This window comes from Lagopus muta, chromosome 6 (assembly GCF_023343835.1).
Source record: "Lagopus muta isolate bLagMut1 chromosome 6, bLagMut1 primary, whole genome shotgun sequence".
In the NCBI taxonomy this organism is placed as follows: domain Eukaryota; kingdom Metazoa; phylum Chordata; class Aves; order Galliformes; family Phasianidae; genus Lagopus; species Lagopus muta.
Window position 1 is genome coordinate 701,384 of NC_064438.1, and position 15,415 is coordinate 716,798.

A 15,415-nucleotide genomic window follows, 5' to 3' on the forward strand; every position below is an offset into this window, starting at 1 on the left:
ACCCACCGAGTTGTTTCATCTGACAGAAGATTAAGACAAGCTTTCCATAGTACTAGAATAGCACTATTTCAAAATACTGCTTTTAACAGTATTTTAGTTCAACAAACTAAAAGAAACTTCCTTAAGTCTGGGATATTTTTTTAGCTTAATATTAGCCACCCTGTGTCAAAACATTATGTGAGAAGATGGGTTTAGAAGCACAGTAGAAAGGGAATGGATTTTGACAATCAAGCTTCACTGACTTAGCATGTCATCTAATGTGGGAATAGAGTCAGCATTGGCTGGATTCCTGTAGGATGCATCTGGAGGTGCTCATCTTGCCAGTTCTAATAATGCATGTAATTATAGATGCAAAAGGAAGAAAATAGAACACAGATGAACATGAGGAAAGGGTGGTAAGATCCAGAACAACATTAGGAAATTAAGTTCTTTTTTTAAAATATGTGCAGATGTACAACACATCATTTCAAACATCAGTTTGTTCTACATTTGACGCCATAATGTTCCTAGTCTTTGTTTTCTCAAAATGATAACAGTTCTTCTAAAATTGTAGCTTAGGAAATCTCACAGTCTTACTAATTTAAAGATTAAGATTCAATCAAGTAAAATCTCAGTACTACTTCTCCCCTTCTACCCCAGCCAAGATAATCGATCAAAACTCAGTGCTGGCACTTACTCTTTCACCAAGCTATGTCCACTCACACAGTGGAGCAGACGCACAATGCAAAGCCAGTCCCCGGCCTGCAGCTGCAGCACATGGACACAGAGTGCCAACCTCCTCCATACCTGTATGGATAACTCCAGCACAATGACATGGAAGACTAAATGGGGACAGACCTTGAAACACGAGGTTATGAAACAGGCTTGACTTCAGTTCCAGCAACCAACGAACCCAGGCATCAAAGCCAACAGAATCAGAGGGCATAGCCCTGTACAAATTGGAGCCAGAAGCAGAGCACCATACAGGAGGAAAACAGGTCACTGTCATCTAGTCAAAGGTGAGTTTCTTCCTTGTGCTACACCACCCGTCATCTGCATGAGCAAGTGGATAAAATGGATTCATACTGACGTTTGAAATTAAAAACTACATCATGTGCTTTTCAAAAAATCAAGCTCCAGGCAAGCTGCAGTTTGAACCTCTGTGAAGTCACCTCAGCCAATGAAGTCAGCATTACCAGATCTGTTACATACCAAGCGGTCTTGTTTCACCTCTGAAACTGAAAGGCCTCACTGAAATCAAATGCAAAGCCTTCACAGGGGATTATCTACCACTTATTTACTACAGGGCAGTTAAATGAGTCAATGTTTTTGTACTTTCTGAAACAGCATCAGTCTGTCAGCATCAACCCCAACAGCACCTGCATCATTCCTCACACTTTGGTTTAATGAGAATGATTATGAGCAGAGAGACACTATAAACGTGAAAAAGCGTTAAACTGATGTTATCATGCTTTGACAAGGAAGAAAGGAAAGCTTGAATAGCAAAGAAAATAAAGCTCCAAATAGAAATGCCCTGCAACCACCATTTGATTCTAGTCCTTCTGTTCTTGTTTCTTCCATCCCCATACCACCCGGCAGTTTTTCTGTTCATGCCCAGAAATGAACTAAAGATTTTGACTAACTGGACGTTTAAAAAATATTTAACATTCTGCAGTGAAATAAAATGCTGGCTTCTTCCTCCTACAAACTTCACTTGATTCTGCCTTCATAGAAAATTACAATCAATATTTTATCCAAACTATCACACATTCAGTATCTTGGTCATGATCAACAGAACATTCAGAAGCTAAAATTATCTTCTCATTACACAGTTTAATCTGATGTATATACACGTATCTTCAGAATCAGAGGGTGATATCAACAACAAACTCTTAGCAAATACTGCAAAAACCAAGACTGTCATGGAGAAAAGGTGGGGAAGGGAGGGTATTGCCCTTTCGTATCTACCAAGAACTGAAAACACTTCATGAGGGGAAAACAAACCAACAGGAAAGCTGCAATGCTAACACGATTTCATGTGCTCTGTACACTGAGCCATCGCATACACAATTCTAGCAGCTGCTTCTCACATCTCAGGATTAGCTCTGTCTCTTTCATTTCAGGCTACTAACCACTGCCTCCAACAAAGCCTATTTAGCAATAACCTTATTACAGTTATCATTGATTAGTGATATTTCCGTTTACAACAATGAGAAGCTCCTATAACATGCCACAGCAGGAAGTTAAACACTGATCCAGCTTAGAGACCATCACAGCAGTATGACCTCTAAGCCCCTTAGGACATACCTAAAAGAATAACAGGGGCCAGAAAAAGCATGGAGATGGAAAAGAGAAAGATCAACATTCCCCCTTTAGCCCCCCTTTGCTAAAATAACAGGGACAGCAGTGAGGAAGGTCATTAACATAGGCACCATGTGCCTGTCCAAAAGTGAAGATGATGCATGCAAACTAACGTGTGACAGTAAAAACAGGCAATGAAGTTACACTCCTTTGGATAACTCCATTATCACCCAATTTCTGCTCACGAGACACCTTGCTGCACACTGTTCTCCATATAGGAAAACAAAAAACAAAAACAACCCAACACTTTAGACTTCACAGTAAACAACAAATCTTTGGACACAAACTATTCAGTCATCTCAGCTGCCTTTTACCTACAGACTACATTCAAAATGCACTTCTGCCCTCCCTGCTCGCACAGCCCAAGCGCAAGCTGGTTGGTGCTTGGAAGGGCAGAGCCCAGCCTGCAAATACTTCACGGCTGTCACCATTTTGCCTCAGGAGCTGACAGACGGACACAACTTGTACCAAGTGCCAGCCTCGCCAAGGGGCAAAACGCATCTCCGCTGTGACAGCCAGCTCTGCTGCCATCCTTCAGCCCTGTCCAGCAGCAGGGACAGGGGCAGACAGTAGGATGAGACAATAAATTGTCTGTACTTAAACTGCACCTTCCTGTAGGCGAGGAAACAATTCTGCCACCCGCCAGACTACTTCTCTATTTATTCATAAATACACATTTATGCAACCTTCTGGAAAGAAAAGGCATTTATTCAGGGAATTTTAAGAGACACCACTAACATCAGCATAATAAACGATTTCATGAACAAGGCAGCAAATCTGATCTGCTCCAAGCCCTTGGGAGAAAAACAGCCGAGTGCAGGAAAAGCAGACTGTATTCCACTGGTAGCTCCAAGTCACCAGTGGTACTGCTCTCATTAGAAGCAGTGAAGAGGCACAACTATGCAAGTATGCCTTTAACAAAGCTTGGACAGCTTTACCCTGCCTCAGAAATCAAATACAAGAGAAAACCAAACATACAAAAGGAACCCCTGCTAAAAGCCCTCTACTTCATTCTTTTAACAAAGCAAAGCAAAAAAAAAAAAAAAAAAAAAAAAAAAAAAAAAAACCAATCACCTCCAGACCTTTTTCAAAGACCGACAGTGCTTTCAAATGGTTGAACTGTACACCAAATTACATAATATGATACACTTTGACAGGCTGGTTGGGTAATTATGAATGCTCCATTCAGCCAAAAAGCTTTCCATCACCAAACCAGACACACCTCCAAGGGAATCTTCTTTTGCACATCAGAAGTGAAGCTGTAACCAGTGCTTAGAGCAGAGCCCTCTGGACCACATGCAGCAGTGTGCAACCCAAGTGCATGATGCCAGGTCGTCATGACACAAAAACAGCTCAACTTCAACTGATTTCTTCCATTTCAGAGCTCAGGAGTTGCAGTAACTTCATAACTCAGAGCAGCTAATGCTCTCTAAGGAAAGAGCCTTTAAGATGCTGCAAATACAGGATCAATACAAGCAAAGAGGTATCCACAATGTCTTCTGGTCCTCTCAAGCTGCTCATGCTGCCCGTGGCCTTTGACAGTAATGAAGGATGAGGAAGTGCAGGGCAGGAAATAAATGGCCCTACTGCCACCATAGTGATCTTTGGACTAAGTAATACTTCCACTCACTCTCAGCAAAGCGTAAAGATCATCCAGCTTTTGAAGGAGGGTAAATCACACCTTCCTCCTCACAAAAAAAACGCAGCAGAATATTCACAGTAGAACAAACAACCAAGCAGTCAAGCTTCAAATTCTACTCTCTGCTCAAAGTTTATACTAAATAACCAGTGTTCAGCCACACTGCTATTCAGTGCAATTTCTGAATCCAAGAAAGCAAAAAATCAATTACTTGGCCCCAGAAGACACGGGGGTTAAATCAGAACCACTACCACAAATGATCTAATAGCCAAACACTGAGCCAAACTGTGACACATGCTTCTTTGGAGAAAAATCCCCTTTACGTGAATGAGTGAGGCTACAAATACAAGCTCGTGAGAAGAAATAGCCCACATAAGCTGTACGTTTCTTTCCTTAGATTAGAAAAGAAAAATCTTTTCCTGAGCTGGCTTGAAAGCAAGGAACAGTTCAGACAGCTGCTTTCTAAGGCTTTGGATTTCCCACCCATCCCCACCTTCTCCTCTTAAAGGACAGACAGCCCTATATATATCCTTTCCATCTGTTCCTCCTCCTCAGACTTCTCAGAAATCATCAAGTTATACACAATCCTTTACAACAAAAAGTCATATTGAATTTCTATTCAATATTGTCTTTCAATTCCTATCCTTTTACAAATGCAGCAAGGGCTTCTCTTATCCATAGGAGGCAAATTTTTTCTGGGAAGGAAACTTCCAGACTGCAGGAAGCTGTCAGAAAGCTTCCCATGGTCACACTGGGCAGACCCTGAGCTGTTCTGACCAACACATCAACCAGTTGCTTTGCTGTGACCCACAGCAGCTGTTCAATGCAGAATACAATATACATTACCATTAAAAATTATATTCTAATGAACTATGCAATCAATGAGGTTATTAATTTTTAAGCCATATGCTTGCCTTATAGAAAATGAGGATTTGCACTAGAAAGCACTACGTATATATCTAAGATTATTTCCATTTTTTAATGACAATCACTGGGCTTTGCACAGCTCATTTGCCTTTATTTCCAGGAGCTGCTGCTTTTTGCTGCAAGGAAGCACCGATAGCTCAGGTTTATAGCAATATGTCAGCACCTCCACACTCTCATCCCTTGGAAATCACTGCAAACACTACCTGGCATGACACCATTACTGTCAAAAATAAAAATCAGCCATCCATGCTAACAGACTAAGTGAGATAAACACATAAAGGGGGTATCCAGTCACTGGTGGTAAGAAGGTTAAATAACGTCAAGCCCAGGCTAACTGCACAGCACGAATTCAAATCTGAAAGAAAAGTTGCATGAATGCAAATGCATTAAATTTGCTTTTACATCTGAAAAATAAATGGTAGCATTGGTAGGGATGCTGGATATTGGTAGAGAATGCTGGATAAACCCCTCAGATCACAGCCCTGCTCGAGGCTTCAGCAACACACGTTCATTCAAATGAATATTCCTGCTCCCTGAAGAACAGCACAGTCTGTATGGTAGAGTCAGCCCTAAAGAGCAAGCATTTGCATTGTAAAAGCAGTAGCAAGCTGAAGAGCGATGCTGGAAAAGCAATCTAACTAAACCTAAATAAACCTGTCCTAAGCACAGGGCTACAACAGGTATCTGCACTCACATGCTGCAGCTCTGCTTTTGACCACTGCCTCAAATCAACTGCCTAAATGACAAAAAGGTTGGTTTTAATCAGTGATGTGGTATTAAAAAGTTGATTCTTCTCCCTCACATGAAAGCATTGGCATTTTCTGTCACTAATTAGGCAACAGCAGCTTTGTTGTGAAATGAGCACGCTGGCAGCAATCCTAAAAAATCATTTAAAAAAAGGAGCATCACTGCTACAGTCACAATAGGTTTTGAGTAATAGCTGAAGTCATTTTTAATTGTAAAATCAGCAAATAGTTAACCGTTCCAAAAATGAGCAGCTGGTTTCTTAAAAAATAAGATGCACTGCCTGGAACAAAGAGCATTATTAGAAAGAGCAGATGCTGCTGCTTCTATATGGTGTTTGAACAGTGCTGCCCAAGTTAGCAGGCTTCCTAATTCAAACCCCCAATTGAACAAGAACACAGAAGTGCATAGGGATCATGATAGAAAATAATTAAAATGTTCTTTCTGAAAAAGCCAAATAAAATACATTTTCTCCTCTCCATGTTTTGGTTTGGTTGGCTGCCTGCTGCTGCTCAGGAGAGATAAAGACAGAGAATCATTTGAGTTGGAAGGGATCTTTAAATGTCATCTAATCCCACTCCTCTGCACTGAACAGGGGCACCAGACCTTACAAGACTGTGAAAGTGGGCCTGGCAGGTAAACAACTAAAAACATTTCCACCTTGGGTCCACAGCTTAAATCCATCTTTCTAATTTCTAACCTTGCTCAGACCAGAAAGAGTCCGGCTCCGTGACCCACTTTGTGTGAAGTCATGATGCTTCTTTCCATTTGATCAATGCCATTTTGCTAAAATCTCCTAAGATTTTATTACTGTAAAAATTTCTGGAAACTACTTCCAAAAACGGCCTCTAACCAATCTAGACCCTAATTCCTTTCCAACTGCTCAGTTAATCTTGAAAGACAAGCGACAAAGAGAGAAAGACGATGCACTACTCAGGCTTTTCTTTTGTGCATGCACTGTACAAACATTCTCCATTTATGTAAGTGAAATGGAATATCCATGTTCTAAAGCTGTCAGGTTAAGGAGGATTTTAGGAGCATTACTGCTACATTCAATCTATCAAACACAAGCATTTAAGAAGTTTTTTCAGTAACACTGCTCCGTACAGGGCAGTGTCTGCCTGGCCCAGCTGCCTTTACAGCGCAGTCAGCACAGTCCCTGCAGATGGTGGGAGCACACCTCCAGCCCCACACCGAGACCCCAGAGCGATCCCTGGCTGCAGGCAGATGCCACTTGGAGTCCCCTTGACATGAAGGCAAATGCTTTACTTGCAAGAGAGGGCACAGATTAGATTATAAATTCTGGGTACAGTCTAAAGACTCATGCTGTTGACTTCCACATTAATCTCATTTCCATGGTTTTACTGATTTGAATCTTAAATAAAAGACAAATGAATTATTTCATTCCTCACTGACAACTCCTTCCATTAACAGGTGAGATTCAAAATAGTACAAAGGACATATCTAGTATTCCAATTAAAAATCTGGATGATAACTTTTCTGCACGAATCAAATATTCATTGCAGGATTTGTGATTTCAAAGTGATAAATATGCCTGTTACATTTCCTTTCTGCAAAGCAACAGGCATTATATTTCTTATCTGAAAGCTCCTCTTATTGCAGCAATTATTTAAACCTCTGTCTAGACATATTAAAGTGTTGACAGTAACAAAAATAAGTTTTGACAACAGAATGTGGCACGTTACATAACATCACAGCATCAATCACAGAATCTCAATTTCCAAATATTGCAATGAGGCTGCACTGTTATGAAAGATGATTTTTTTTTTTTTTAGCCTCAAGCTAAGCTTTGCACTTGAGAACAAACTAATACTATACTCTTACCCCAGTAATAAGAAAAAAGTTATAGAACAGCAGCAAATTAACAATGGAGTCTGTGCTAGCACATGTTCAAACCCTGCCTCCCTGTGCGTGATTAGTTGTGTTCTGCAATGAAAGCATTATTTTCTTGTCATCCTAGTAAGGTTTTGCACAGCAGGTGAGGGGAAAATGAGTTGATCCAAGCTGTCAATTCGATTACTTTATGCATAAATACTTATCTTTCTGACCTGACAACATTTCAAACCTACTCTGCACAGCTGCAAGAGCAGAAAGGCAGGGGCGACTCAGATTGGTGCCCATTTCAGCAATGCCCTATATCTCAGAGCAGACAGCCAGTGGCAGGACCTGGAGGTTCAACATTTTCAGACTTCAATTTGAGACCCTCTGGTTTTAAACAGCCCATGATAGAGGCCAATTTCCAGGAACTGGACAGAAATCTCTTGAAATTTTACAGAACCTAGAATATAAATAGAAAAGTCTAAAGACATTAGAGGTGACACGACAAACCACCCAGTCAGATCAGGTGTAAAAGTGAAGGAAAGAGGAACAAGGATACCACTACATGTATTTATGAGCTAATCTTGGTTTGAAAAAAAAAAAAAAAAATCCATGACTTAATCTTGGTATGCAACAAATGAAAACGTAATGTGTAGACACAGCATTGAGCAGGTTGCAACCAACAGGTTAAAATGAGAGGCACTGCACTCCTGCTCAGCCCAGCTCAGGGAATCTACTGTACCAAGAAAAAAACTACTGTACCAAGATGGCAGCATAATGGATGCAGTGTAATTATTGCAACTGTCAACATCACAAAGACTTTGCAAATCTCTTGGCACTGCCACATGAAAAAAAGAAATCTCCAGGAACTTTATTTAATTGTAGATGCACATTAGTCATGCTGTCACACCACACTTGATCTCACACAGACTGCCTAGAGAAACACATTTCTTTGAGGAATATGTCATAACCAGCTAAGTGAAAACAACACTTGGGAGGCTACTGATACCGTCCAGTGGGTCCCTTCAGTGTGGAAGAGAGCTCTAAGACTTACAAATATTAGTACACCCAGTCTTTCCTAAGAGGTAACGTGTTCTCTGCTGTGCTGATTCAACCTCCACACCAACTTGCATTTGCTGGGGATTCAGACAAACAGTCGCTAGCAACTTAGCTGCACTTTTCCTTACACATCAGCCTTCAGTCTTCACCAGCCTCCTTCCAAGAAAATGGGGTCTCAAAACAAACACAAATGCTCACATAAGTTTTGCGCTAAAGCCAAGAACAGCATTGCTCTCTATTTACAAGATGTAATGAAAAAAACAACCAACCAACATTAAACAATGCTTGCCATTTTGACAGTACCCTGAAGGTAATACCACTCCCTAAGAAGCAAAGGCAAGGGAGGAATCTGTTCTGCAACCAACAACCCCGGATTAGTGATCTGCTGTTCAGTTAACCCAGCTTCCCACTGCTGCTCCGGATGTGCTGCCTTGGCAGCAGACATTCAGGCCTGCTTAGCCAGCCCTGCATACCTGGGTTATCATGACAGATAATTTTGTGCCAGCTGAGAGGATGGGTATTGGAATGTATTATACACACACATCCCAAATTGCTGAGGACAACTGAAGTACAACACCACCTTCATAGAATCATAGAATCACCAAGGTTGGAAAAGACCTAAAAGATCATCCAGTCCAACCGTTCAACATCTACATGAGTCATAAAGCACTATCAAAAAGTTTCTAATTATAACACTGAATGCTTGCCCTAAACACCACTTATTTATTTTTAAGAACTACAAAGTTTAAGTCACTTGCTCAAATGCTGCTCTCCTGTGGCACGCCAAATACCCCACTTTACCACGTTCTGTCTCAGAAGCATCTCCCACCATCCTTGGAGCCATGCCTCCAAAACAAGCTGCAGCTGAGGCCAAAGCTTTCAGAGGCAGCACCTGCTGGGGTGGCTGGGTCCAGTGGGCAGCCTGTCCCCACCAAACCCACCTTAGCCAAGACTCTTCCCTACAGGAGCAAGCTCCAGCTCTGCCAGCTGCATCACAAGGATCACAGGCTGCAAGGGGAGCAGACAAGGGAGCAGACTGGCTTATGAACACCCTCACTTAAGAAGGACATGCTGAGCACAGACGCATACAGCTGTCCTGTGCAGTATTTTCCATATCACCTCCATGGGAAGAAAAAGGTTAGATAAAAGCATGAGAGTGGTGAGGTGCTGGAACAGCTGCCCAGAGAGGCTGTGGATGCCCCATCCATCCCTGGAGGTGTTCAAGGCCAGGTTGGATGGGGCCCTGGGCAGCCTGGGCTGGTATGAAACGTGGAGATTGGTGGCCCTGCATGTGGCAGACAGGTTGGAGACTCGTGATCCTTGAGATCCCTTCCAACCATGGCTATTCTGTGATTCTATGAGTGAATTCTGTGCTCCATCAGCATTTGTTCCAAATTTCTAACACGTGTAGGAACCAGCATGGAGACCAGAATGACAACACTGTATGATATGTTAAACTAAAGCTGCCCAAAGCCTCCACGTCAGCAATATTATGGTTTATTTATTTAGGGTAACATTTACAAACTCGGTGGAGTAACTTCCAGATTCAGCCACAGGAACAGGAGCGGCCTGATTTTCAGAGCTCTTTACCCTCAGCTACACCCACCAATGACACAGCAGCCTGGGGTCAGCCAGGACTTAAAAGATAAGCCATTTCGACAAAGATAACCCAATGTGGGATTTGCATTCCAAAATCATGACCCCAAATAAGTGCACTTCAGCTATCTGGCCTAAAGTGTATTTGTTGTTGAACACAAATTAATTTTGATGAAAATTAAAATATAAACAGAGGAGGAGCCCAGAAGGAAGACCATCATATTCCTCTGAGATTGCCTCTCTACAACAAGGTCACTAAATAGCAATTTAAAATTTTAAGTGCATGCATAACATTAAGGATTTATTTGTTATCTTGTCCTCCAGTTTCTGAAGTACGCAAATGCATTAACCCATTACCCTCAGAGCCAAGGATTTATCTGAGGATTCTGGCAGCCTTGAGAGTGGTTTTTTTCCCCTCCTGTCAGACTCAAAAAGCCAAATCCCAGTTACTATTGAGGGGGCTGAAGCCCACTAATACTTTAGAAAAAGAGCAACCCAACTCCCAAAGAAGGTGCCACCACACTTTGGGGACAGCTGACTTCTCCTTCAATATCTGAAATCAACACACAAAAAAAATATTGTTTTAGATTACCTCAACTCACTCAAGCTGATCTTGATGTCTTCAAATCTGACTCATTGATTCAGGAAGCACAGGGATGATGTTCATGCAGTTTCACATAGTTTTTCTTTAGGTATCCTTACAAATCCCACAATGTGAAGGTAATAATATGAATGTTCAGTTACATATTTTCTTTCACATTAATTTGAAACACTCTCATGAAGGCTGATTAATTTACTCAGCACCTCTGTTTTGAGTCAACCTGAAGCAAAATGCTCTTTTCCTGGTGTGACCAGAGTAAATACAAGACCACCTATTGCTTTTCTAAACCACTCTGGTTTCTTAATTGCCTTTACAAATAGAGAAATACATCACATTTTGCAAGCCAGCAGCCTCACCAGCGTCTGAGCAGAGGACTGTATTTTGCTGCAAATAGTATTTACTGAAAAGGTCAAATATAGGATTGTCACTCCTGCAGGATTCCACCTGCAGTATCAAGAACATGGAACACAAGTCCCAGCCATGGAATAAACATGCCATGCACCAGACATAACTGCAGCCAGACTCCCCAAATGCCCTGCATTTGCAACACTTCGCATTCACAACCAAACCGTTCCTCAAGCTTAAACTACAGTGACAGATGCTAAACATGATAATTAATTAAAAAAAAAAAAAAAGAAAGAAAAATACTAAATATCATTAATGGGGCAAGAGAGGGTTAACACACCGATAGGTAAATTCCCTAATTTGTCATTAAATGTGAAGGGTTTGAGCATAATCCTTCCAAACACACTGAAATGAGCCAGTCTAATGAACAGAGCATTACCATGCCTGGCCTCATTCAACACAACATGAAGTAGCCCAACCTTTGATTACACCTACACAGATGCACAGAAGACCCATTACATATTTCCACATCTAATCTCTCTGGCTTGGATACTCAGTTCAGATACTACTTGTTATAAAAAGGCAAGCTATCTGAACAGATGCATTCACACAGCATAAATAAAGCTGTTTATTCTCCAAGAAGGGCAAGGCTGAGAGAAAAGAAGTATTTTCTTATGACAACCACAGAACAAAGTCACAGCATTTCCAGTGAGACTGAGAGCAACCTTTGCCTGGTGCAGAGAGGCAAGATTTTAGAGAGATCATCCAAAGCTCATGTCACAGCACTCATCCCCAGTGGCTGTGTATTAAAATATCACAGCACTGAAGATGGGGAATAAACATTTTCCTGCTTTCTTCAAATTTCAGACAAAGAAATACCTTTCAGGATCTCATTCAGGACAAAAGAGCTACACCTGGAACACAAGCAGGATGTGCTTCATTCAGATTGCAGAGCACATACCATATTGCATCAGCCTCACTCTTTCGCTTGAATTCTGTGACTGCAGCAGACCTCGAGCTGGATTAAGCAGTAGTGGGCAAAACTGCTGACTGTGCAGCAGGACAAGTGTGATAATTTCCCTGCAGGTCTATTCCAGCACATACTTCTCTAATTGAAGAAGATAATTATTTCACCCAGAACCAGGAGAGAGAAAAAAAATAAAACCAGGACAAGGCAAGAGGCATGCATGCACGTATCACTAGCTCTCTAAACCTCTCCCCCCTCAAAAGAGCACAGATGCTTTTTCACACAGAAGAGCATCCCTCTAGCAATTGGCTCTCTTTAAATTTGCCCAGAGTTTAACAGAATTGATGCTGTTTTCCTTTGGTCTGTTCTTACCCATCTGTTCTCCACTGCAGATTTTGATTAGTGTGAAAACCAATACTGTGCCGGGAGTGAAATCACAGCCAGGCGATTTGCATAGCTCTGGAGCACAGCTCTGTGCTTTTCCTTTCTTCCATCTCTAGCTAAGCAATCTGGCTCCTGCACAAAATAACAGCTTCCTCCTCACAGCATCCGCATCACGCTGCAATGACCATTTTTCTCCTGGTAGTTCATGCTACAAAACCAATTTCTCCTCCAGGACAGATATTTTTCCAGCCTGAAATGCTACATATGTTCCTAAAGTACCAGTGTGAGCCCTTTAGGGACCTGCCAGATTGGCCAAAATCTATGGATCTCACTCCCAGTAGGCATTAATCAGTCTGGAGCCTGAAGTAAAATAGAAGGGGAAAATAAATAAATAAATAAATAAATCACATCACACTCATAAAACTTACCTTTATTCCAGATCTGGACTATGCAGTCTGCTGTCTCAAGTCTAACAGGAAATTTAGCATTTCCTAAACACAGGTATTTTCTCCTGGGGACAGAAGCAAGGAGTCTGATGCCAGGTAACCGTGGTGACACACTTCTTTCCAGATCATTACTGCAACAGCCCCAAAGAGGGGGCAGCCATGGGCAGAGGTACTGCAACCTTGACAGCAGCATCTGCAGATCACAGCACCTCTGCTCCTGATTAATAGCCCTGCCCCTCCAGGCACTTAGAAGGTCAAGTAACATTCCTTTTTATATTCTCCCATCATCTGTTTACTTGCTTAAAACCCAAACCCATTCTTTGGAGTCGTGTGTTTATCAGAGCAATAACAATCTCTGTTAGTGAAGCGTCCAGCACAACAGGACCCCAACCTGTCAGATGGGGAATACGATGCATCACCATGTATAAGTGACAAAACATAGGCTTACCACACACTTTTTGTAAAGAAAGTATAATTTCTTTGATTCTTACTTCAAAAGAAAATATATACATATCTCTTACATATACAGTTGCTATGAATCCAATAAAAAAAGAAAATAAAGAAATAAAATTATTAAAATTTGATTTCTTCCTTTCCAGTTCACCAAGTATAATAATATGCTGATTCATCAGGCAGAGGTAAAGCTGTTTTCTCATTATCACTTAGCAAATCATTGGGATTCAAACACCACCTGCCATTTATATTGCCAAGACAATATAAGATAATAGCAAATACTTCAGAATAGAGAGAAATACTTCCATTTTGGACACTGATTACTGTCCGCATGTGAAGACAGAAGCACAATTCTCTGTGAAGCACAGACGTATGTTGACAATATTTTACTCTTCTGTTCTTAAAAGCTGCAGAAGCTCAAGGACAAATCCACAGAACTGATGTGAGGCATTCATACCATCTGAGCTGTAAGCATCACAACATCATCCTGCTTGCCTTCTGCTGCATCAGAGCAACTCTGCAGCATGGCACTTGTTTTTGTTTGTTGTTTGTGTTTTGTTTTTTTTTTTAACTGCAGTGCCAGCTATAGTTTTCACTAGAAACAATATTATTCATTGGAACAAATAATGAGAAATTTGAATCCATATTTCAGGGAGACAACCTGACACTCTCTGTCATGGCCGTAAATGCACTGGTATGGAGATGATACACTGAAAGCTTAATTAAGTATATAAACCCTGTTTTATACTTCACTCCAATTGCTCTCCCTACAGAAGGGCCACATGGGTGCTGCAGATCTCACCAGCTCTTTTAAGGGCTCCAACCAGCTCCAAAAGCTCCAACAGAGCCTCATCTCAGCAGCTGCATCTCACACCTCTATGTAATGGTTGGAGAGAGAAGAACAAAGATTTTCTGAAGAAGGCAAAGAAATTCAAAATCTGTGAGGCTGATAAATGCTTGCTGCATTTCTCCACCAAACCAAGGCTGGATTGACCTTAAGATGATTTTGTTTTAAAAATCAAAGCTGACTTCAGTTGCACACCCCCTCCCACCCCTCAGGTGAACTGAGGCGAGCTTCTGCCTTGCCATGGGCAACGCCTCCACTTGCACTCTGTGCACATCAGCCATCTCTCTACAATGGACCATTATGAAAACACAATCCCTGCGCCGTACAGTTTTCATAGTTAACACCCATCACACAAAATTCCTCAGCACTTCTGTAACACCATTTTGCTTGAGGTCACTTGACAGTTACTCCAATGTAAAACCTATACAGCAAAGAAATGCCAAAGAAGTGGAAGCCTTCAAGTACATGCTTTACCTACAGCAACTTCTGGATCATTATAAAGAACTTCTTTTTACCCCCACAGGACATGAAAACAGATTGTGCAGTACACCATCTTTGTTAACAGTATGACTGTTTGCTAACTTGAACGGCTGCACCATCAGGAAGATCAGCATGAGTTAAGGCTGACAGTGCAGCACCAGAGAATAAACGGAGAAGGATGAAGTGATAACAGTTTTATAAATGGATTAGCAATTAGGGCAAAACAAAACAGACTTTACAGATTTCCCTCGATTATCACACATTTAATTGCCTGACACTTTCACAGGCTGATGCAAAAGCCAGTTTAACTTGAAAAGATGCTGCCTCTGAGCGTTTCTGCGCACAACAGTCAGCCCTAGCAAAGAGGCTGCCACCTGAGCAAAGCTCTGGACCACACAACAAGCAGCTCATAGAGAGCATGGCCTTCTGCTAGGGAAATGCATAAATCAAACAATCACATACTTTGATTAAAGTAACGGTCACATAAAGCAAAACTTCAATACCCTGATAGAAATGGCTCCACATAAGTATTCTTTTTATTTTAACATACCCTTTCACAAAGAAAAATCAAGAAATGGCAAATTCAATAATTAAATAAACCAGCACTTAAAGACTAGAGTATCCTCTACTGGATAAGTTGATCATTTCATAAATGTCATATTCAGATGTAGGCTACCATTACAGAAATCCTGTTATTCAATATGCAAAGACATTGGCCTCACGGAAGCTGAGGTGCAGCTGGTGTGGC

The 15,415-nt window shown here is 41.4% G+C and overlaps 1 protein-coding gene across 8 annotated transcripts in view; it reads right to left on the bottom strand.

The window, feature by feature from the left end:
• Positions 1-15,415, bottom strand: part of KIAA1549L (KIAA1549 like) — a 107,107-nt gene that overhangs the window by 67,606 nt on the left and 24,086 nt on the right. The gene's annotated exons all lie outside the window — the stretch shown is intronic.